Source organism: Cydia fagiglandana, chromosome 15 (assembly GCF_963556715.1).
Source record: "Cydia fagiglandana chromosome 15, ilCydFagi1.1, whole genome shotgun sequence".
Taxonomy (NCBI): Eukaryota; Metazoa; Arthropoda; class Insecta; order Lepidoptera; family Tortricidae; genus Cydia; species Cydia fagiglandana.
In genome coordinates, this window is record NC_085946.1 from 14,348,243 (window position 1) to 14,373,349 (window position 25,107).

General features: G+C 34.4%; 1 protein-coding gene across 4 annotated transcripts in view; it reads left to right on the top strand.

Annotated features, from left to right (window-relative positions):
* LOC134671402 (fasciclin-2) overlaps nucleotides 1-25,107 on the top strand; it is a 209,697-nt gene that overhangs the window by 39,311 nt on the left and 145,279 nt on the right. The gene's annotated exons all lie outside the window — the stretch shown is intronic.

Sequence of the window (25,107 nt, forward strand, 5' to 3'; positions counted from 1 at the left end):
GTTGCAAACCTTTACAATACACATTATACACAAACACAAACGTGTGCTAAAATTATCAAAAATCAAAAATAGGCCGCAATAAAAAAAATTGTCAACCTAACAACTAAACAAATTTTGTATTTAGGCCAGCCTTTGCATGACTTACCTGTTTTGTAGGTCCGGCTATGTAGTTAATCTAAATGTCTGACATATCAGTAATTCGGTCTGAATGGGATTCAGTCAGAGCATATAGGACTAAATTAACGGAGACATGGCTTAATAGACACAATTACTGGCGCGGCACGGTCGCATTCCTCTAGTTAGCTGTTATTTAAACTCCAGTCAGTTTTAACTAACAATTATATCTCTTATTTGCTTAGTTAGTTTAATAATTAGACACGATATCGAATGAAATGGAGGAGAAAGGGTCTGTGCGGAAAGAGAAGAGTGGAATGTATTGGGCGATATTCCACGACTCTTCTCTTTTCGAACAGATTATATGTTCGGAATAGGGAAGAGGAAGGAGGCGTTTTACACCGAACCCGTTTGTTTTTAATTTTCATAGATTGTTTTAAGTCAATACGCTTTTTCCGCTTAAGACGCGTTTTTGCTGTGATCCTTTCAAATTACTCAAAAGCGTGGTACTGTATTTTTCACGCTCATATTTTTTTCTCGACACCTTACCCATTGATTATAGTGACGTTTTATCCGCATGGACATTGCCCAATCCAAAATGCAGTTAAATATATTCCGATCACAATAAAATGGAGTATGTTTGACAGCGGCAATGGCTGTTAACTGCAACAAAAAGTGCAATTCAAGTTTATTGCATTGTATTTGTTGATAGTAACGTGTTCGGTGTATTTTATTTGACACTGTTAGTTTGGTGCCGCGGATACGAGTCTGTTTTTTAAACTTCGATACTTTTGTCACAGTATAATAAAGAGTACTAACGTACAGTATGGACACACCCTGCCTCCCGTTGAAAGTGCCGCCCACCCGCTCTCGGTTACCTCACAGTTACCGGCTGGCAAGGACGCGACGACGCGGTGCGCAGAGCGGAGACCACGTAAAATATTCAAATATTAAACAAATATTTACAAAACCTATCAGATCACACTGAAACCAATACAATATCTATATGAACAAAAAATCATGTTTACAACGTACGTAATATGTTGGTGGCTTGAATTTCGTTACTTTGTTTATACTGATTCAAAATATGAAACTATTGTATAAATTGAGCTTAGATACCCACCTTACAACATAATACGATTCTTATTTCTTCCTAATTCGCGCAATGAGTTTTGAGTCATTGAGGTCATCGAACTTGACAACAAACTGGCGAGAACCCTCGCACGTCTTATCTCACTCACACAAGCATGGTACGCGTTCACCTACACGAGCTTCTCTGTGTGCGTAGGAACGCGTTTGTTTCATACATTTGATCGCCAGTGTCCGGGGTGTGCTTTTGTGTTCTATGCGCTACTCTTGCACTAATAAATATATTATTAGTGCGGACATGTTGCAGTGACATTTAAATAAAATTAAAGACATATTTTTTAATCTCCTTTTTCTTCTGTTTCTTTTGTTTAGGTTTTATTTTTATAACAATACAAAACGTTTTGGCAAGAACAGAATTAATTAACTAACTATGGTATAAGTAAATAATTTTGTATGGCCAAATTAAATCACGAAGAGTTAGTATTGTTAAGCAGGTAAGTATTATAGGTATTAGATACATATTATTGTAGAAAATGTATAGATTTTTTTTCTAGTTAGCTATTATTATTATTATAAAACATTTACGAGTATATACGGATCAAGTAACTAAGCATTTACTTAGTTACTTGATCCGTTTATACTAAAGGCTCCAGACTACTTCCTGATTAACGTTTTTCATTTTCTTACTCCATCAATATTTTAAAAGTAGAGTAATAATATACTAGTCCGCTTTTTAACTTAGCTTGGCTTTCTAAAATCTATAAACTTCTGTTCCCACCTTCATAATTCGAAATATCATCGCTTTTGACGACTTCTTACGTTTGAGAAATGAAGTTAATTGAATACAATCGCTTTCCTCGTGTCACGTTCACGTTACTTTCGCTCAAGGCCGTCATTGTTTACTTTGGCTTCCGTTAATTATTTTAACAACGTAATACCTACAAAAAATAGCCTCGGAAACCGTGACGTAGCGGATAAGCTGCAGGTAAGTCGCCTCCGATGGCCATATAAGCCGCAGACCGGTAGATTACGTCGGAAATAGATGCCTCAACCTCACTGTCCAAGGCCCTAGAATATGCGGCCATGGTAGGCCTAAGAAGCGCTAGCTGGACGTCGTGACAGCGGACATGGAAGAGAACAATCTCACACCTGAGGATGCCGAAGACCGGGCAAAATGGAGAAGACTGAGTATAGGAAAGACGAACCTGGTGCTAGGTCGAGAAAACGATAGGTTAGAGATACCTACAACGAATCGTTATCTAAACAAAGCTTGAGGTACAGTCAGCGTCAGAAGTCGATCAGACTACGCGGTCAAAAGTTTGAATTCTTAGGGCCACTATCATGTTTCAAATGTGAAACTAAGGTGAAAATTTACAGTTCACGCAACGGTGACAGACTAATACGAGTGAAGTTGCTAATATGTAACTATTTAATAAAAGGGCCACCCCACATTTAGCGTCTTTCGAGCGTCGGCGTCTACAACTCTATGGCCGCTGCTTGACGCAACGTCGACGCAACTGCGCAGTGACGTCATTTTCCATAGCGCTGATCAGACGCCGACGCTCGAAAGATTAAATAGTTACATATTAGCAACTTCACTCGTATTAGTCTGTCACCGTTGCGTGAACTGTAAATTTTCACCTTAGTTTCACTTTCACATTCAGCTATCACATTTGAAACATTATAGTGTCATATAGAATAAAGGAAGATGTAGGTACTTTTCACAATATTAATATTAAATTGTAATAAATTCTGTTCTAATTTTACCGTTAAAAGTAAATATAGCATCTTAGTATTTCCAAGAAAATCACTCAATGTATAAACAGTTTCGCTAACTTTCCATCACCTCAAAGCGCCGTTAATATCGTTCGTATTTCAAGTCAAGAATTAATGTTAGCTAAGCAATGGAAGCCAAGTCTCTGTAAGATCAACCGTTCATCGCGATCAAGATTGTAAATTCAAACCGGAGCCCAGATAAATACACTGAAAGGGATTTATCTTACAACGCATCACATAAATATTAATTAAACATATTTACATGGTGCTATTTGCATAGCACATATGAGCGTTGCATATGTTGGATTTTAAATTTAAATTGTTTCCGAATGGTCTATTTGGGCCATTCTATTTCAAATTGTACACATCTTTTTACTGACGTAATTGTTTTGTATTATTTCTACTCGGAATCACGAGCTTTTTGAGCTTTTGAGATCCTAAAAGTTATGATGTGTGAAGGGGAAAAGAACGTCAATTTCGTTACCATTATTGAAAAATGGTAACGGAATGGAAAATAATCTTGGGACACTAATCTTTATCCAATTAGGATCGAAAGTGCTCTTGATTCTGAGTCGAAATAACATTAAAATAATAAAATTAATAAAGTGCAATGGTTGGCTCAATTTTAAACAATATTGCCTATTTCACGACCAATCACCCGCGGTTGCCGCTAAATTGTTTAAAAATGGAAGCAGAAAAGAACAATAGGTACGCAACAAAGGCGCGCGTGATGTAGAGGGCGTCTCAGGAGCCGTGCGGCTGGCATTGTTGTGCCCCTATATCCCCATAAGACAGCGGGGAAGCGAGGGGCCTAACGCTACGTCTTACGTAGGCGAACAACGCGCGAACGCGGCGCGGCGCGGCGCGGCGAAAGCGGCCGCCGCCGCGCCGCGCCGCGCCGCGCCGCCTGTCATTCGCGTGTAAATCGCGCCGCACCGCGTTCGCAACGAGATCGCTTACGTAGGACACTTCTATGGGCATCAAAGGATTGATTTCGCCGCGCCGCGCCGCGCCGCGTTCGCGCGTTGTTCGTCTACGTAAGACGTAGCGTAAGTAGTTTTCTATCGCCACACTTTGATGTAAAGGAAAAAACGAAAAATATTTTTCTGTGGTTTTATATGTTTTTATAATCCAATTTGTATTGTCAAATTAGATGTACGAGGTATCATTATGTTTTAGAAGTCTTGTACCAACGACAATATGATAGAAAAACACTTACTTTACAGGACAGAAATTTCCTATTACGTGACATTTAAAAATACTTAATATTAATATGGATTAACATTACCTACGCTGCATTTCAGACAATCAACAATAGGTACTAGTTTACGAATAGTCCTACGGTAGTTTGTTGCGGTTCTATCTTTAACTAATAGTTACTTAGCGCAAGCCTATTATGTTCGCGGAAACTTCCGCAAGCATTTCTTAGCCTTTAATGTCAAAAATTTTGTTTACAAAACACTATTTTCGTCAATTTAATTCTTTCCCATCGCTGAACAGTCAAACTTATTCTGTTTCGACTTCAAACGCGTGAGCTCTCGTCCCTTGGGACGCAATCCCTCCTCGTTGCAAGTCGATTTTCGGCTCCCTAATGCGTCTTTTTGTTTTCTTTACTATGACCACCACGCTTATAATGCCTTTCATGAATTATGTGCATCTATTTGATGGATCCCTCTTTGTCCCGTTGTCTTGCTAATGGTAATTTGATTTTGGAAAACCCATATTTAAACGCCTTACTTTGAATAGATCAATGTTTAATGGGGCAGTTACTTTAAAAACGTTTTTCAAATTGATTAGGTATGTATCTCCCTAAATTCTTATTTATTAAATATAATGTTGAAGTACAAATAAAATATATAATATATTAAATAAAAATGTGTGTACACAGTACCTAAGGATAAAAACTATTGTATATATTTACAACACAACACATTAAACACATATATTATCTTCAATCTCTAAAAAGGGCATTATCTTATCTTATATGTATACCTAAGTTTATATTTTTAAATTAATATTTGAGGCCTTTGCCCAGCAGCGGGACACAAAAGAGGCTAGGTAAAAAAAAAAGTATTTCATAATGTATTACTTGTACCTGCTATAAAGTTAATAAACCTCTTTTTCACTTGCTTTTCTTCAAGAGAATTACCCAACAACTCAATAAAATTACCCAACCTAAATAGTCTATTTCTATTTGATCCCAATCAGAGTTAAATCTTTTCAAGTGTATCTGAGAGCTTTATCATCCATTTGTATAATACCCATTAATCCATTACCTACAAGATAGATAACTGATGCGATCAGATTTCAAATGCATCTTGTTCTTGACCGTTTGTAATTGAAGCCTGCGAATCTCATTAATGAATGACTCGATTGTATTCACCGCCACGCCCTCAGGGTTACCATACTTCACGATTTGTCCGGACATGTCAGGAGTTTTGACCCTTTGTCCGGATTGCGACCGGACTTGGCAAGTGTCAGGATTTTTAGGAATGACCTCATAAAAAAGCGCGGGGACGTACGGGGTCGGGCGGAGGGAAAGGGAAAAGTAGATCCACGATAGTAGTGTAGCCCCTACAGCGAAAACCGAAAATCGCAAATTGCGGGGATCTTTCTCTTTTACTCCAATGAAGGAGGCCTCGTTCAAAAAGACCAGATCACAGACCTCCAACAAGATGGGAGGATGACATTAAAAAGATTGCAGGCCCGCTCTGGAGGAGAGAAGCAGCAAATAGGGCTGCTTGGAGGAGATTTGGAGAGGCGTATGCCCAACAGTGGGCGCATACTCGCTGAGGAAGAAGAAGAGAAGACACCGCGGCGCATTGCGCCGGGGCGTCGTTTAAGCTACGCCAAATCTCTGTTACAAGAAATGTCAGGATTTTTATCAGGACATTTAATCTATATATATATAAACGTGAAAGACCTGACTGACTGACTGACTTATATCAACGCACAGCCCAAACCGCTGGGACTAGAAAGTCCAAATTTGGCAACTAGATTCCTTATAAGGTCTAGGGGTCCACTAAGAAAGGATTTTTCAAAATTCATCCCCTAAGGGGGTTAAAAAGGGGATGAAAGTTTGTATGGGGTTAAAGTTTTCTTTTAAGCTAGGAATTTGAATCTTCGTAAAAAGATATATTATTAAAATACAAGAAAACTAATTTCAGCGTTTTTGAAAATTCATCCCCTAAGGTGGTGAAAAAGGGGTTGAAAGTTTGTATGGATATCAAACATTTTTTCGAGTATGGGACTTGAATCTTTGTATTTAGGGATATTATTAGAAGACAGGAAAAGTAATTTCAGCATTTTGTAAAATTCATCCCCTAACAAGGTTAAAAAAGGGTTTGAAAGTTTGATTCCAATACAAATGGTTTTGAAACTTCTTAGAAAGACATAATAGCCGATTACAAAAAAAAAGTAATTGCAACTTTTTTGGAAATTCAACCCCTAAGGGGGTTAAAAAGGGGATGAAAGTTCGTCTGAGGGTGCAAATTTTATTTTAGGCAAGGAACTTAAAATACTAAAATTAAAATACAAGAAAACTAATTTCAGCGTTTTTGAAAATTCATCCCTTAAGGTGGTGAAAAAGCGGTTGAAAGTTTGTATAGATATCAAACATTTATTCGAGCGCGGGACTTGAATCTTTGTATTTGGGGATACTATTATAAGACAATAAAAGTAATTTCAGCGTTTAGTAAAATTAATCCAACAGGGTTAAAATGGGTTTCAAAGTTTGAATCCATTACTAATGCTTTGAAAATTCTTAGAAAGGCATAACAGCCGATTACAAAAAAAAGTAATTGCAACGTTCTTGGAAATTCAACCCCTAAGGGGGTTAAAAAGGGGATGAAAGTTCGTCTTCAGGTGCAAATATTATTTGAAGCTAGGAACTTGAAACTTTGTACAAAGGTATTAAATTAAAATACAAGAAAACTAAATTCATTTCAGTTCGTCTTGGGGTGTAAATTTAATTTAAAGATAGGAACTTGAACTATTTGCAAAAAAAGGTATTAAATTAAAAAACATAAAAACTAATTCAAGCCTTTCTGAAAATCATCCCCCAAGGTGGTGAGAAAGGGGTTGAAAGTTTGTATGAAGATCAGATATTTTGTGAGTGCGAAACTTGAATCTTTGTATAAGGGCATAGGCACCTATTATGAGAATACAAGAAAAGTAATTTCAGCAACCAACATCAAAATTCACTTGACTTAAAACTTCATACAACTTGCTAAAAAAGAAAGTACTTAATTTCAAAATTGCTTGGATATGAAAATTATAGTACTAATAAAGCTGTAAAATCTTGAAGATAAGATTCCACGCGGACGAAGTCGCGGGCAACAGCTAGTTCTTCCATATATGGCAACCCTACACGCACTCAAATGCAGAATTAAGTCAGTAACACGGTCAAGCGACGGTCAGGTTTCGTTCGACTCGTGTTTCTGTGAGAACACGAACGCTAAGGAATTGATTGTTCTCAAGACGAATGTTAAGGATCCGTTCGAAATCGCCTTTTCATACAAACGTAAGCTTCATTTTCGTCTCCGGATATTAACATTATTGAATATATTTTGACACAATTCGTTGTATATCAACCACGTTGAATTTTTCGAATTTTTAATTATTATAAGAGTTAGGTTAGCTATTTGTTTTTAATTATTATAAGAGTTTAGGTAGGTTAAAATTTTTTATGAATTAGTTACCTTAGATTAAATTTAAAAGTGGAAAAATCACTCTTGTGTAAGACTTGAACTCACTGCATCATCGGTTTAATATTCGTAGCATCGTTCGCAGACGTTTCTGCTTGTTAAGGGGCCCACTGATTAACAGTCCGCCGGACGGTATCGGCCTGTCAGTTGTTCGGAACTGTCAAAATTTTGTTCTAACTGACAGGCCGATACCGTCCGGCGGACTGTTAATCAGTGGGCCCCTTTAAAGATTTAATTTGTATGAAATCCGTTTTTCGCTCTCTAATTTTTACCATAATCAAAAAATCTATAAAAAGTCAAACTCAATAACCAGAGAGGAAAATGGAGACTAAGTTTGTGTGGAGAAACGGCTCCTTTCCTCTTAAAAATTAAAACAATAAAGCTAAGTCAGAGGCTTCGAAAAGTGGAGCTCTTTATCCTTGCATTTTATTTTTAGCCCAGGTATCTCGGAGGACCCGTCCCGCTGGCCTCAGCGAGCTAAATAAAATTAAAAATCTGTATGAAATTCTTCGCGTTCATCCCGCAACCTTTAGAATTAATCTTTTGTGAGGCCATGAAAGCCCGGAATGGAGTGGTTTCATAAATTTTATGTGGAGTGTGGAGAATGACGGGGTCATAATTTAAACTTGTGTGATAAGTTTTAGGGTAAAAACTGTTCGTGATAAGCAGTTTTGGGAGGCTGAATAACGTGTAACATTTGCTAGAGTTACACCAAGAAAAGTCTGCAGCGATTTTGATAGTCCACGCAGTACAAGTGTTATTTAAACGTCATAATTTCATAGAAGTTTGACGTTTTAAATGACACTTGCACTGCGTGGGCTATCAAAATAGCTGCAGACTTTTCTCGGTCTGTCTCTATTAACGTTATGCTCAGAAAAATGGCAGTGAAGAATTGTAATCAAAAGAATGTTCCAACACAAAGGGTCGTTCAGTAACCCTGCGGAACGAGCGCTATCGGAATGCCATGAGTAGAAAGTATTCGCCGTTTCTGGCCCCGCCTCTCAGTGGTCCCCGATCCTGACCCCAGGGCCGAGCCACCGCCCATGCTGAACCAAAAAAAAAAAAAAAAAAAAAAAAAAAAAAAAAAAAAAAAAAAAAAAAAAAAAAAAAAAAAAAAAAACAAATAGCCCCCCATTTGAATTTATTGCGCTAGGTCCCAGCAGTGCCCGGCGCCTCCTTCAGGGACTTACGAAATACGCTAATTAAACAATACACCTTGTTCACCACGGTAACAATAGGCTCGTCGACCCTTTTCTATTGTTCGATCTCGACTCGGGCGCGCTATTGTGTTACCGAGCATACTACCTGCCTGGACCCTTTCCTTAACCCACCGACGTCTCCATTCATGCCTTCTTTATGTGTGTATACAGTAGGTGTTTGTGATAGGTATTAGAGATAGGTATTTTGCAATATGTATTAGCAATAGCTATTTGCAATAGGTATTAGCGATAGGTACTTATTTGTGATGCATAGGTACTCTAACTATCAACTCTAATAACCCGCATTGTCTTATTACCTCTTGGAGCTATTTCGATTTATAAGGAATACAGTTCTAACCTTCTTCTGACTAGAATTTACACTATTTAGACTTTGGTAGCCTAAACTAACCTTAACCTTTTACCAAACCTAACTTATTCTTCGAAAACCTTCTCATTTCAAACTAACCTGCTTTCACCTAGTCTTCCGATATAAAGTAAACTCGTAGTTACTTGTTTCTTTCTATTATTTAAAAAAATAACGAGGCGTGTGAGGCATTTCTTGTGCACTTGTTTTCATTGTTAACAGCTTAATTGCTTTATTGATAGATGTCTATTATATTTTATGCTGACAATGGGTTTATTGTTTCCTATACCTATTTTTTTATAATTTTGGTTTGAGTAAAGAGAACGTCTGTTTAGATGAACTTGTTGAGACATGTTACTTTGAGTGATTTAAAAAAAGAACGAGACGAGTCAACTGGTTTCAACATGATTTAGTCTAATACATCAACATTTCTTGTGCGTTGCTATTCATTGTTATAACAGCATAACTGCTTTATTGGTAGACATCTATTATATTTTATACTGACAATGGATTTATTGTTTCATATTATGCTTTTGAATTTGGATTTGAGTAACGAGAACGTCTGTTTAGATGAACTTGTTGAGACATGTTACTTTGTGTGATTGAAAAAAAAGAACGAGACGTGTCAACTGGTTTCAACATGATTTAGTCTAATACGTCAACATTTTTGTACGTTGCTATTCATTGTTATAACAGCATAATTGCTTTATTGGTAGACATCTATTATATTTTATACTGACAATGGATTTATTGTTTCCTATTATGCTTTTGAATTTGGGTTTTAGTAAAGAGAGCGTGTATTAGATGAACTTGTTGAGACATGATTTTAACGGTACTGTACCTTGGTCATAGTGACACAGTATAAAAGCCGAAGAGAAATGAGTTTGAGTAAGTATTACCGTCGTGGCAGTCCTCTGTATCAGAGCTCCTTGTATCTATTGCAGTATATAGAAATATAGTGTTAATTCAACAGTGAAGTGTTTAAGTGTTTATAGAAAGACCCAACAATGGATGTAAGTATGTCTTTTATTACCGTAACTTACTTTGTTTTGTTTTCACTTGTGTTCTTTGTGTTTTAATTATCAAGATTGTAGACAGTGTGTAAATTATTGTTTTATATTGTTTCAGTTCACTGAAAATACTTTCAAGAACTATTACTACCCGGATAATAATAAAGACGAATCAAGCGATGAAGAGGGTACGCTTGGTTTCAAAGTTAAACAAGCCATCGCAAAGAAACGTTCAGGAAACAATATCGATAGTTTCTTTGAACGACCTAAAAAGCAACCCAAAATTGTGAAACGGTCTTCGAATGTGAGCAAAAGTTCACCAGACGGTGTTGCAAACTTATCATCCGGACAAGACGACGGGGCGTATGCATCACATTTGATTAAAATCGAGATATATGATATGCAAACAATTAAAAACGTCCCACCCATGGAACACTGGAAGCATGCGGACTTCAGATTGAAATATTTTGCGTTGGAAGACGATTTGGAGCTACAAAATACGCGAAATATTATTTATAACATAACAAAACAATTAGCTTCTAAGGACAGTAGTGTGAAATATTTTATAGATAATAAGAAACAGTGATAGTTATAATTATTAATGATAGTAGTAGCTTAATGATTGTGTTAACGTATTTCTCATTTTTTACCTCTTAAGTACATTTTCCATGTAACAGATTTTTTTGTGTCGTCTCGTTTTTAAGTAACAAGAATGTTAAGAAATATTTTGTAAATAATAAAATTTAAAAAAAAAAAAAATGTATAGTTTAGAAAGGTATTTGTATTATATGAAAAAATAAAAAATCTTATTTAAGTACACGTATTATTTTATTTCACAAAAAAATGTTTTAAACATATTCCTTAATATAAGGTCATTACATACAGAATTATCAGAAAACAAACTTAGCATATCTTTCATAGTTTTTCCATGATATTTAAAATACAAATAAACTAAACAATATTCACCACAAACTGAAGTAAAATGGTTTTGAAGAGGTTTATTGTTATAAAACCACTGTCTGGTGTTTCTTTTTAAAAATAAGTTATGGTAACCTGAAGGCTTCCTTCCGAAGGAATCAAAATATTCTCCTATACCAGTAACATCAATGTGTATGGCAACCCAGTGGGAGCCTGGTTTCGTGTCAGGGTCCAAATTACTAACAATAAAGACAGGTAGATCGACCCAAATAGGTATTTTGTTGGCAGCAAAAACATTTGTTTCAAACAGTGGGTTTAATTTCTTCATACAAAATTGTATCTCATTAGTATCCATAATTACTTAATTAATAACAATTTATGTCTTGATGATGCTGCAAACAATGACTACAACAAAATAAAGTAAACGAAAGAAAACATTGTATTTATATAATTATGTTTATCAACTATTGTAATCTACAGATACATCACGGTTTTTGTTTATTTCAATAATGTTATCAAATTCTGCATAAACGATACAATTAATGGTGCTAGTTAGAGCCGAATCAAAGCGTACTTCTATCCGAACACTTCCATGTCTAACAAGATTCCAATGTGAAGTTGAACTAGCAGATAAATCTGGGGTTAAATCAAAACATAACAAACAATAACCTCCACCATAATCTGTTCTACTTATTCCATTACCTTCGTTGTGAAAATGAATACCAGTTCCGGAAAATAAGGTGTGATATGCCGCCGCTATTAAACCAGAACTAAATGACGGTTGTAATGTTTTAGAAGGAATTTCATGACCATCTACAAACAAACTAAATGAATTCATATTATAGTTTTGAAAATTAAATGGATTCAAAGCTAAATTTCCATTAAAACCTGAATTTGATACAAATCCAATAATACACCGTTTAGGAATTTGTCCGAGAAATATATTATCCAATGTTTTACCCTGGACCCCTGATGGTATTGTGAGAACCTTAACTTCTGCTCTCGTAATGGGGTACTTCGCAGTCGTTGTTGCCAATACTTTTTGATGGGCTAACAAAACGCTAGGATTTATTTTTGTTCTTCTAACAATGAGACTAGCATCTGTTATTTGTACTTTATATTTTTTATCTTGATGACAAATTAAATTAAACGATTCTTTTGATCGGACTAACTTAATACGCAATTCAACGCCATTTATCAAGAATTTCTCTTGGTTAAATATATCGCCATGCAAATGTCCAATCATTTCCACTTGCTTACTCTCTTTGATAAATTCTAGTCTTTTCTGAAATCCTTTGTTGTTGGCGTCAACGGTATCCATAAAATCTGGGGTATCCTCATACCATAAACCACAAGTAAGATGGGTTTTTTTGGCTGCCGGTCCATAGTTGAGAAGATTTTCCATATAAGCACGATAAGCATATGTATTGTTTGGGGGTGATATGAGTTTTTGATTTAAATATACATCAAGTTGGTTGAAAAGGGAATGTAGCCAGTTATTGGTGGGTCCAACTCCGGCATCTGCTTTTAATTTTGTCCCATCTTGATTCAACACTTTAGCAGTAATATGTAACATTGTGTGTGATAGATCAATGTAGTCATCTCCTGATCCAGGTACTTGAAATTCAATGGGACCATCATCACTTAAAGATGAAATTGGTTTGTAATGAATCCAATGTCCGCTTTCAATACTTGTTTGAGTTGATGGAAGGGCAAATATATCTAATTCTGATTTTGCACATTCACATGAATGACTGTGTAGAAATGACATTATTTAACTTGAAAATATATCGTTATTTTTATTATTATTTTTACTTCCTCTTCGTCGCGATGCTTTTCGAGTAATGAGCGGTTCTCTTCTTTTATTCGACATTTTATACCCAGATCCTGACATGAGAGAATCAATTTTTTCATCAGCCTTTCTTTTTAGGTTAGCGCTCGCTTCCTTAAATCGTGATCGAATGGAACTATCCATAGGACGAGAATTTACCATATCAGATAACAGACCAACCCCTGCCCCTAAGGTTTCTTTTCCAATGGTTTTTAAACCGCTAGATAACAAAGGGAGCACTGATCTAAATAGTCCACCCAAAAAACTGCCTATACCATGTCCTCGTTGGTATGGAACTCCCTTATAGACAATACCTATCCCAGAGCCGGCTTGGTGTGAATAATAATGTTCGTAAGGACAAGAGACTGACGATCTGTTGTAAATCATTTTACTCGTTGAAAGTGTAGCTTCACGCAAGAAGATCCAAATTGAAATGGTACTCTGACACCAGTCGTTGTTCTTATATCTATTTCAATTGTATCGAACTCTCTTCGTAAAACTGGTACATAATGAGCGGGTGAGAAGATGTGAGTTTTATAAGCTCCATAAATGAACTTAGTTGGATCTAAAGGTATTATTCTGAGTAATGAAGTAATAACATCTCCGACTACTTGTGGATGTATTATATCAGTATAAACAAATATTTGAGATGGTAAACCTAAATATAAATTTGCGGGGTTTTTTCCTAATGCATTTTGTTTTAAATTTGTTCTCGGTTTGAAACCCAATTGCAGACTTAGTATCGGAGTTGTTATGATAGATGTTATTTCTTTATTTGTTGTTGCTATTCCAACCAGTTTTGTTAATCCATCATATCGAAATTTTACGTTATTTTTTAACTGTGGGTTTTCATTAAACGCTTGAAGAAAATGATCTATATTATCATATGTAGTGGCTGGTATATGAGTTTTTATATCCACTATTTTTGTAGTTTTGTCGGTGGGTGATACCACCGTTTTCTTTAAATAAATGATGTTTTCGTGATCTTGAACATTATACATGGAACAAGGGTATTGAAATTCCACCAACCCAACTACCCATTCTCCATCCAATTTAATGGTCTTTGGTAATTTAGTTAAGAAATGTGCAGTCGTGTTATCCGTGTAGTAATCTGATGAACTATTACTTAACAAAGTTAGATAAAAACTATTTTCACTCATATTTTCTTTAAGTTTGATTCAGGTATCCAAGAATTAAATTTATTAGGATAACCTTGCCACTTAACTAGTATTTCCTTTCTGCCAGCAACTCGACGCGAGCGTATTATTTTATCAATTTTATACTCGTTGGAGGGGAGGTAAGTTACCTTTTGTAATTCTTTAGAATAAAATGTACCAATGATGGGTTCACCTTCTAAATCCTTTATTGTATAAACAACTCGTGGCGATCTGTTAATAATCGAATCAATAATAAATATTTCATCACTCCAATTACTTTCATAACCTTTTTGAAACACATGCTTATATTTAGTGATTCTAACATGATCACCTACATTTAGTTTTTTAGTTTCTGATGAAATTTGCCTATCTTTTTTGCGATCATATAAATTACACCAAACAGTCATAATATTATTAGAGCTAACATCAACTGGACGCATTTTAATGCTAGAATGATAGCTATGGTTGTAAGAATGTAAAAGATCTTGTAATATATTTGTGTAGTTATATGTATTCTTATGAGTGAAGTAACGCCACATTTTCATTTTAAGTGTTCTTTGAAACCTTTCTACTATACTTGCTTTAATGTCGGGGTTATTAGTGGTATAATAATTAATATTTTTGCTCTTAAAGTAATCTCTAACCGCCTTTGAAACAAATTCTGTACCTTTATCAGATTGGATGTGACGGGGAACAGAGTTGGCTTCAGTAAATATGCTTTCAAAACATTGTTTAACAGTTGCTGAATCCTTCTTCTTCATGGCTCTTGCAAAAGCATATTTACTGAATACATCAATAACACAAAGAATATATTTGTACCCATCATTATATTGACTATAAGTACTCATATCACTTAAATCGGCTTGCCAAAGTTCATTAAAGTTCGAGAGAATGTATTTATTTCTAGTAAATCGTCTATGAGTAGGTTTATGCAGCGTGTACGTATCTTGAGATTGTAACCATTTTTTCACTTCCTCTTTGTTCATTTGACCTTTCATTTCCTTTGATAAATTATTTAAACTGCTATAGCCAGCTGGATTAGAGACATCATAGTAGATTCTGTTAATGTCTAATAAGGAGTCCATCTTTCCCACTCTATTTTCTTTCCGGATCGCTTTTGCTCCCGTGTAGCAAGAGGTGTAGAAGTATTATTATCTTTATCTGTTGAGGCTCTCGTCTTCACAGATGTGGAGGGGGTAAAGGGTTCAATCAAAGGAGTACCATTAATAAATGCTAAATTTGTAGGATTACCTATGCATGACCTAGGCACTTCGATATCTTTTAAAAGTAAAGCAAACACTTCCCATCCAATTGGCTTAGGACGTTTAAGACATCTAACGGTGTCGCTTACCAAATCAGTAATATTACTATTTTGAATGGTTTGGTTATTTATAACAACTTCACCAGTCTGTTTCCACCAAATTTTCGGTTTACTTGAAACAATGTAATCTAACAACGTTCGAGCTTTTTTTTCATAAGATTTAGGTAATATGTTTATAATTTTTGATGGACTAATTGGCATTAGTTCTTGATTTATTTCACCAGGTGGTGTATTAAACGATGACGGTGTAGCTGCTTCAGTAACATTATCTGTAACTGACTCATTATTTTCGTTCTCCTCCTTTTTGTTCACTTTTGTTTTTATAATATCATTACTTTCGTTGATGACTTGATCTAGTCCCTCCATCACGATGGGTATTCTAAACGGTTTTCGATCTGTTTCAATAAAATGTAGAAATCTTTGTAATGCTTGAGAATATAACGTCCACTTTTCGCGATCATTCATTTTACTTTTAAGGATCTTTTGCATCTCTCCATCTAGCCGAGATGAGGAATTTTCGGGTGGACTCTCATTCCGTTTCAGTCTTTCAATAAAATCTGATTCTACTAATAACATTTTTTTTGTGTTTTCCATTTTGTTTATGATAAAGAGTTCACTAAAGCACTTAAAACTGCACCTAAAATAATAGGTAGAAATGCACCTCCTTTTTGAACTATAACAGTTTTTCTTATTTTATGTTTCCCTTTCGAAACTAATTTTCTTAAAATATCTTTATATTTTTTTAGTTTCGTCTTTTCTTTTTTTTCCAATGGAATTTTCCCATTTAGGACGTTATAAATACACTCACAAATAATGTTGATCTCTTCATCGTCACAAGATTTAAGTAACGCAGTACGATATTTGGGTTTAAGCAACTGCAATGCTTCAAGTAAATGTTTATATGTGTTTACTCTTGCATGCATCATGTAGAACTGACTAAAATATGCTGATTTTTATCATATTTAAACCCCTTTTTAGGTACATACACTGTGCAATGCCCATCGAACGGAAATATTTTTGTTTTGAAACGGCATATGTCATTTGTATTTTGTTTCAGGTCAATCATGAGGTAACCATGAGCCTCCTTTGTAGCATCTTTGTAGGCTTCGTCCACAAACTTTGAGTTTTCTGGGTAAACTTGTCGTGACAGGTAGCGTATTTGAGTTTTATCCCTGGGATTTTTAAAAAATACAATGTAGCTTGTATTCAATGAAATATCACGTTGACCTCGACCTTGATGAAATATGTTTTGTGTAATATAAAAAACACTTAAGTTTCTATGATGACTACCTTTCGTAAAAATGTCAACGATTCGTCCATCTGATTCTCTCATCAAGTCATCTATAATAAGAAGTTTAGGTTTCTTCCCATCAAAAATTGAAAAATCTGGTATTCCTTGACTATAATTTACATTTTCCAGATTGTAGAGAGGTTGCATTTCATCATAACACCAAATGATTTCATCAAATTCAACATTACATATCTCTTTGGAGTTATTCAAAAAGTTTGTGACAAATTGAGTTTTACCACAGCCACTAGGACCTGCGACAATGGTGGTGAAAGGATGATAAAAGTGAATCATTATTAAATATCGTAATCTATGTGTATGTGTGTGTGTGTGTGTGTGTTGGAGAGTGTTGATATGTTAACGGATGGACTTTAAATGGTAATATTCAGAAAGATGATTACTATTTAAACAACTCAGATACAGTAGAAAAAAACAAAAGGATTACGTAAAAAAAAAATTTATTACATATGATCACACTTTTAACATCAATTTTTTTTGTTTCTTATTTACAAAACTACCTTAAAAGATACAATAAAATAAAATTCATACATTTTTTTTTTACATGTTATATATCTTAAAAATTACATTAATTTCATTACAAAAATTAATTACAAGTAATATCTTAAAAATATACAATGTACAAACAATAATTTGGAATTCGAATGTTCTGTGTGATTAAATTACAACTTTAAAACTTTTTAATTATTGCGGTATTTTATAATGACCCCACGCAAGAGTGTCAGAAGAGTTTTCTAATAAGAATCGTTTTGTATCTTCATGCGATAATGATATTTTATTTATTTTTTGAGTGAATATTATATGTTTTATAGACTTAAATCTTAACATTTGAGCGCGTTGCAAATTTTTATTAAATAAACACGTTTTGTAATTGTCAAGAGTAAATTTTTTTGTAACACATTTATTGACTCCTTTGGCTTTTGATAAAACACCGTATTTTTCAGTTTTCTCATCATTCTCGTCATATTTTTCAACATCTAAGGTATACATTTTAGACCTCAGACCTACGAATTCTTTTAAAATTCTACCATTATTTTCATCTTTGAAAAACCCTAATAGCTTTTTATTTATTAACGGAAAATCATATTTATTGTTAGGAGGATAGTCAGATGTATCAAAATATAAATTAAGGTCTGATTTTATATCTGCGTAATAATTTTCCGTGAAAATTTGATATACTAAGCTATCAGTATCTGTATAAAGAAGCTTAAGATTGTCTGGATATTTGGTTTTCATGTAGCTGTAGTGAAAGTCATACATCAAAGTTTTTGATATATCTAATATGCAAAATCCCAAATAAATCGGTTTATTATAAAATATTTTAGTTTTATTCAACTGAACGGCCACTAAATTCTCAGAGAATATGGATAAACTATGGAACTCGGGTTTCGCTATCAAAGATTGAACCCCCTGCGTTTTTCCTCGATTTTCCCAGTTATTTAATAATTTGACATTTACACGTTTTGCAACATTTTCCATGGTCTTACCGAACACTGAATTATTCATTAGTTTAAAGAAATCTTTTTCAAAATCAGATGATGCCTGTGATCGCATGTGGGTGTTCAAATCTATGTAACTTTTTAACCACATAGACTGTTGAAATTTAAGAATGCGATGGATTTTACTCAATTTCAAACCATTTTTTAAACACTGTTTTAGATTTCTATAGTGAATGACATAATTCGTTTTTTTATTTAAATTAGGAATTAATTTTTTTTCTTTGGAATTACCCAAACAAACGTTTTCAGGACAGAATGGCAAATCTGAATGAGAGTCATGCAACTCGTTAGGGTATTCGAGATCAACTTCTAAAATTAAACCATGATCAGCGTCATCAGATATATTAAAGTCAGTATCTGTATTTACCCATTCAAATTTACCGGTAGGAAGACATTGAGACATAGCCCACCCGTAAAGGTTATTTGCATCAAAGTACATAAGAAATGACGATGGGATATTATGATTATAATCTGACAAAAAAATATTATTAGCCTTCGCATATCTATTACTACATTGTGATATGCCACCTCGAATATTTTTCGCTATAAAAGCTATTTTATCGATATCAGTTAGGAGTTCTAGTTTTATTTTTGTAGTTCTTAACATTGCATCCCAACTTAATCCCGGAGCAGTATAATAATGAGCGGGGTCTAATCCATACGTCTTAAGACAAAGGTTTCTAAAATTTTCAAATATATCAGTTAGTAATAAAACATCAGTTTTTAAATATAAATCAGAATAATCACCCATATTTTTGCATTGAAAATGAGACCAAACATCTTTTGCGTGATCATAATCCTCCTCTGAGATTTGACTATCAGACAAGGAACTAAAGAAATCATCTTTAGAGGGAAGAGCTGTTAAGTTTAAAGAATCGTATGATGACATGTGTTCATAGGGATATACACCCTTTCGTAATAAGCGTTTAAAATCCTCCTCGCATGAAAAATTCAATTTTAATTCATGAAATTGTTCAGGCAACAAGTTTTTTGCCAATTTGTCAAGACTACTGGACATAAATTTAAGAGAATCAACAAATCTCAATTTAACTGTGCGATTATTTATTTGCAAGCTCTTAGAAAATGAAATGTATTTCTCTTTGTTCTCTGGAATCAGTTCAATGTCGCCTTCCACCAAACCAAGCCCATGCACTATAAAATGACTATCATAGTTACACAAATTATGGAAAAATACAGGTACAAAATTAGGTGCCCTGTATTTTTCGGAACAAAATTTATGTGCCACTCCTTCATAAAGACCGGTATGGTAATTATAGGAAATGAATGAATCCTCGTTTAAATTTTTATCACAAATATAACATGTACTACTCTGAGAAATATTCACATTATTTGCGTTAGATAAAGGCAATGGAGTTTTTACAAAAGTATTTCTCCTACAAATGGCCTTTAAGTCTTGTTCCATATACTTCATAAATTCTTGGGTGCAATTTTTGCCTTTATATGTTCTGTACACTGATAATTTATCATTATAAGAACATTTAATGTAGTATCCAAAACTATATACCTCATGTTTTTGTACATTTGTTGTTGAGGATGTAGTAGGATTAATTTTACCTGTTTGAATCGGGTTTAGAAAGGCCTCGAAATCAGCATAAATAACAAAAGGTACCCTTAATTTACGTTCATAATTATCGAAAGTAAGTATATTGCAGGAAACGTTTTCATTGAACCAGTTTTTCTTTTTATCCTGTTCTGAAGGTAAATGTGTACAAACATGGAAACAATCGTTTCTTTGATGATTCATTAAATTGTCGCGAGTTGTAAAGTTCGACAAACAACCATCACAAATATGTGCGGCATGCTGTGTATTTGATAATTGTTTAGATACTAACCTAGATAAATTTTTGATATAGCAATAATGCCCCTTACTGTCTTTGGATATGTACAATAAGTTCAAGTGGGTAGCTTTTTTGCACTTTGTTAAGTGTAATGGGCCTACTACGTCATGTATTTTACTTTTCGAATTGTATTCAAGACCAAAAACGTTTATACTTATATCATTCATTTTTTCAAATTTCTGAATATCTCCAACTTTAAGTGGGAAAGTTAAATTTCCAAAATTTAATTTATTTTTATGCGCTATATACGATTTCGTAGTGTTTGAACGATGACTTGTAGGTGGATACAAGCCTGACAATACAGCCCATTTAAAACATTCATGATCACTATTTTTTACATTAATAACTGCTTTTCTGTTCTGAATATCACGTGGTAATTCGATATAGGAAGAACCACGCATTGGATTAAATTTGTTTACATTAACATCTAGATAGTTAAATTTTACTAAACTCCATCCACTATCTTTTCTCTCAAAGTTAAATAATTTTGTTAATATATCTTTAACAACTGACTCGAAAATCTCATCTTTGTCGCTACTAACATCAACTACATTGTTACATAATTGGAAATCAAATGTATTATTTACTTGTTTGGTCTCTTGAGTAAAATCCGCATTTAAAATAAAGTTTACTTTTAAAGCATGGTGATCAGTGAGGGAACGATCCAATAATGCAAAGATTTTATCTTTATTTTCTAGTAATATAGATTCGGGAGTAAATGGTTGGTGAACATTTTCATTTAATAGTATTCTGAAAGTGGCCACCCTATTCTTAAAAGCATTTTCAATTAACTGAACATTAACCCATTCAATGTCAGCCCTTAAAACATTATTTTTGTGAAGATTACTATTTAAATGATTTTTAAAATATCTTTTAGAGACAAGCTTATTACACACAGAACATTCAATTTCATGATTATTATTTGTACTCACAATGACATCGGGAACTGGTTCGGATGATGTTGATGCGACAGGTTCAGCAGCTACTAGACGGTTTTTCTTCGACAAGAATTCTTCAGTCTCCAAAACTGCACCTGTTCTTTTTACTCCCCGTCCTATTTGAGAAGATCTATAACAATACAAAAAAAAAAACATAAATATCTTAATGTCAGATAAAATAAAAATAATTACTAAAATGGTTGGTTGTATATACTAACGTAAGTCTTTTCGACACTGCTGACAATAGGCCTGCATCATCAAAACTCCATCAATCACATCTGATGTCTCAGTATTCCCCTTGGAATTTTTGATGTGGCCATCACATGGTGTATAATAAGGTATAATATCAGAATCTTCCAGTAACGTGTGAGGTAATTTGTTTGAAATGTGCCACATCCTTATATTTCTATGAAAAACTTCTAAAATAAATTCTTTACTTAATTCCTCAATCTTATCACGAGGTAAAGTGAGACCAATATGATAGTAAGTAAACACCATTATGGAAAAGGATATCACAGTACAAGCACGGCACCAAAACACTGAATGATATGAACTCGAGATACCCCGCTTATATAACCAGTCCTCTCCCACCCCACGTTTATCCTAACAATAAGTGCAAGTCACAACAAGTTAGGAACCCATCCTTTGTTAAACAGGTACTGGTTAAGAGTTATAGACATGTATGAACAGGAATATTTTTACTTACGCCTCTCGATGAAGTTGGCTCACAAGACGGGCAGCCTCGCATAGATCTTCATTTTCTTCTATTTCTTCACAGAGTCTGATAAGTTCAAGATCGTAGACATCACAGCTCAAAGAGTCCATTATGAAATGAGAAATCATACAGTGCTTTCTTTCATTTAAATAGTTGACTACAGGTATAAGATTTCTAAGAGTGGGGACTGCAACCTTTACAAATGAGAATGTGATACAATAAAAATAATCTGTTACATGGAAAATGTACTTAAGAGGTAAAAAATGAGAAATACGTTAACACAATCATTAAGCTACTACTATCATTAATAATTATAACTATCACTGTTTCTTATTATCTATAAAATATTTCACACTACTGTCCTTAGAAGCTAATTGTTTTGTTATGTTATAAATAATATTTCGCGTATTTTGTAGCTCCAAATCGTCTTCCAACGCAAAATATTTCAATCTGAAGTCCGCATGCTTCCAGTGTTCCATGGGTGGGACGTTTTTAATTGTTTGCATATCATATATCTCGATTTTAATCAAATGTGATGCATACGCCCCGTCGTCTTGTCCGGATGATAAGTTTGCAACACCGTCTGGTGAACTTTTGCTCACATTCGAAGACCGTTTCACAATTTTGGGTTGCTTTTTAGGTCGTTCAAAGAAACTATCGATATTGTTTCCTGAACGTTTCTTTGCGATGGCTTGTTTAACTTTGAAACCAAGCGTACCCTCTTCATCGCTTGATTCGTCTTTATTATTATCCGGGTAGTAATAGTTCTTGAAAGTATTTTCAGTGAACTGAAACAATATAAAACAATAATTTACACACTGTCTACAATCTTGATAATTAAAACACAAAGAACACAAGTGAAAACAAAACAAAGTAAGTTACGGTAATAAAAGACATACTTACATCCATTGTTGGGTCTTTCTATAAACACTTAAACACTTCACTGTTGAATTAACACTATATTTCTATATACTGCAATAGATACAAGGAGCTCTGATACAGAGGACTGCCACGACGGTAATACTTACTCAAACTCATTTCTCTTCGGCTTTTATACTGTGTCACTATGACCAAGGTACAGTACCGTTAAAATCATGTCTCAACAAGTTCATCTAATACACGCTCTCTTTACTAAAACCCAAATTCAAAAGCATAATAGGAAACAATAAATCCATTGTCAGTATAAAATATAATAGATGTCTACCAATAAAGCAATTATGCTGTTATAACAATGAATAGCAACGTACAAAAATGTTGACGTATTAGACTAAATCATGTTGAAACCAGTTGACACGTCTCGTTCTTTTTTTTCAATCACACAAAGTAACATGTCTCAACAAGTTCATCTAAACAGACGTTCTCGTTACTCAAATCCAAATTCAAAAGCATAATATGAAACAATAAATCCATTGTCAGTATAAAATATAATAGATGTCTACCAATAAAGCAGTTATGCTGTTATAACAATGAATAGCAACGCACAAGAAATGTTGATGTATTAGACTAAATCATGTTGAAACCAGTTGACTCGTCTCGTTCTTTTTTTAAATCACTCAAAGTAACATGTCTCAACAAGTTCATCTAAACAGACGTTCTCTTTACTCAAACCAAAATTATAAAAAAATAGGTATAGGAAACAATAAACCCATTGTCAGCATAAAATATAATAGACATCTATCAATAAAGCAATTAAGCTGTTAACAATGAAAACAAGTGCACAAGAAATGCCTCACACGCCTCGTTATTTTTTTAAATAATAGAAAGAAACAAGTAACTACGAGTTTACTTTATATCGGAAGACTAGGTGAAAGCAGGTTAGTTTGAAATGAGAAGGTTTTCGAAGAATAAGTTAGGTTTGGTAAAAGGTTAAGGTTAGTTTAGGCTACCAAAGTCTAAATAGTGTAAATTCTAGTCAGAAGAAGGTTAGAACTGTATTCCTTATAAATCGAAATAGCTCCAAGAGGTAATAAGACAATGCGGGTTATTAGAGTTGATAGTTAGAGTACCTATGCATCACAAATAAGTACCTATCGCTAATACCTATTGCAAATAGCTATTGCTAATACATATTGCAAAATACCTATCTCTAATACCTATCACAAACACCTACTGTATACACACATAAAGAAGGCATGAATGGAGACGTCGGTGGGTTAAGGAAAGGGTCCAGGCAGGTAGTATGCTCGGTAACACAATAGCGCGCCCGAGTCGAGATCGAACAATAGAAAAGGGTCGACGAGCCTATTGTTACCGTGGTGAACAAGGTGTATTGTTTAATTAGCGTATTTCGTAAGTCCCTGAAGGAGGCGCCGGGCACTGCTGGGACCTAGCGCAATCAATTCAAATGGGGGGCTTTTTTTTTTTTTTTTTTTTTTTTTTTTTTTTTTTTTTTTTTTTTTTTTTAGGTTCAGCATGGGCGGTGGCTCGGCCCTGGGGTCAGGATCGGGGACCACTGAGAGGCGGGGCCAGAAACGGCGAATACTTTCTACTGCCATGCGGAATCACATAACTAGAATGATGCTGTTTATAGTGTTTATTTCTTTATAGCTCTTCGGTCGAATGATTTGCGGCAATCCTCCTTTTGCGTGTCGTGAATTAGGTATATTATCATTTTAACGTCCCTTGAGACCTTTTATTCGCGACGTCTACAATAAACAAAAATAGGTTTTTAATGGAAATCAAATAACCTCCTATGTTGTTACCCCTATTGTCTTTGTTTATGTTATTGTCCATTTATTGTAAACTACGTGTATATGAGGTGTGCAATAAAGAGTATTGTATTGTATTGTATTGTAACCATCTCTTTGGTCTACATAAATAATCTTATCGATAACGAAAATTTCTAAAGCGAAAACTCAAGATCACTGTAAATTCATTTTTCTCAAAAATGGACGGCAAAGTCGACTTTGCCGTCTAAAAAATAGGTCGCGAAGCGCGTAGTTTATGGTCAGTCAAAAATTAAAAAGTTAAAAACATTGCAGTCTCGATTTTGGGACTGCAATGTTGCATACAAATTCCATTATTTGTCGAGTTCCAAACTTTTTAAAAGTTGAAATGACCATACCAAATGAAGGCACAGGTCCATTAAACAGCCAAACAGATGATTAGTACCGCGACTATTTAGATGTCTCAAATAGGTTGGCGTATTTTTGGCAGAAAAATACACTTCTTTTTTTATTAAAAAAAGTAAAAAGGCGGGAAGGGCTTTTTTTTGTCAAAATATATATGTACGAACGTTGCTTTTGTAAAATATTTCTATGATATTTATATTTCTTGCACCATTTTTGAGAAAAGCACTATATATG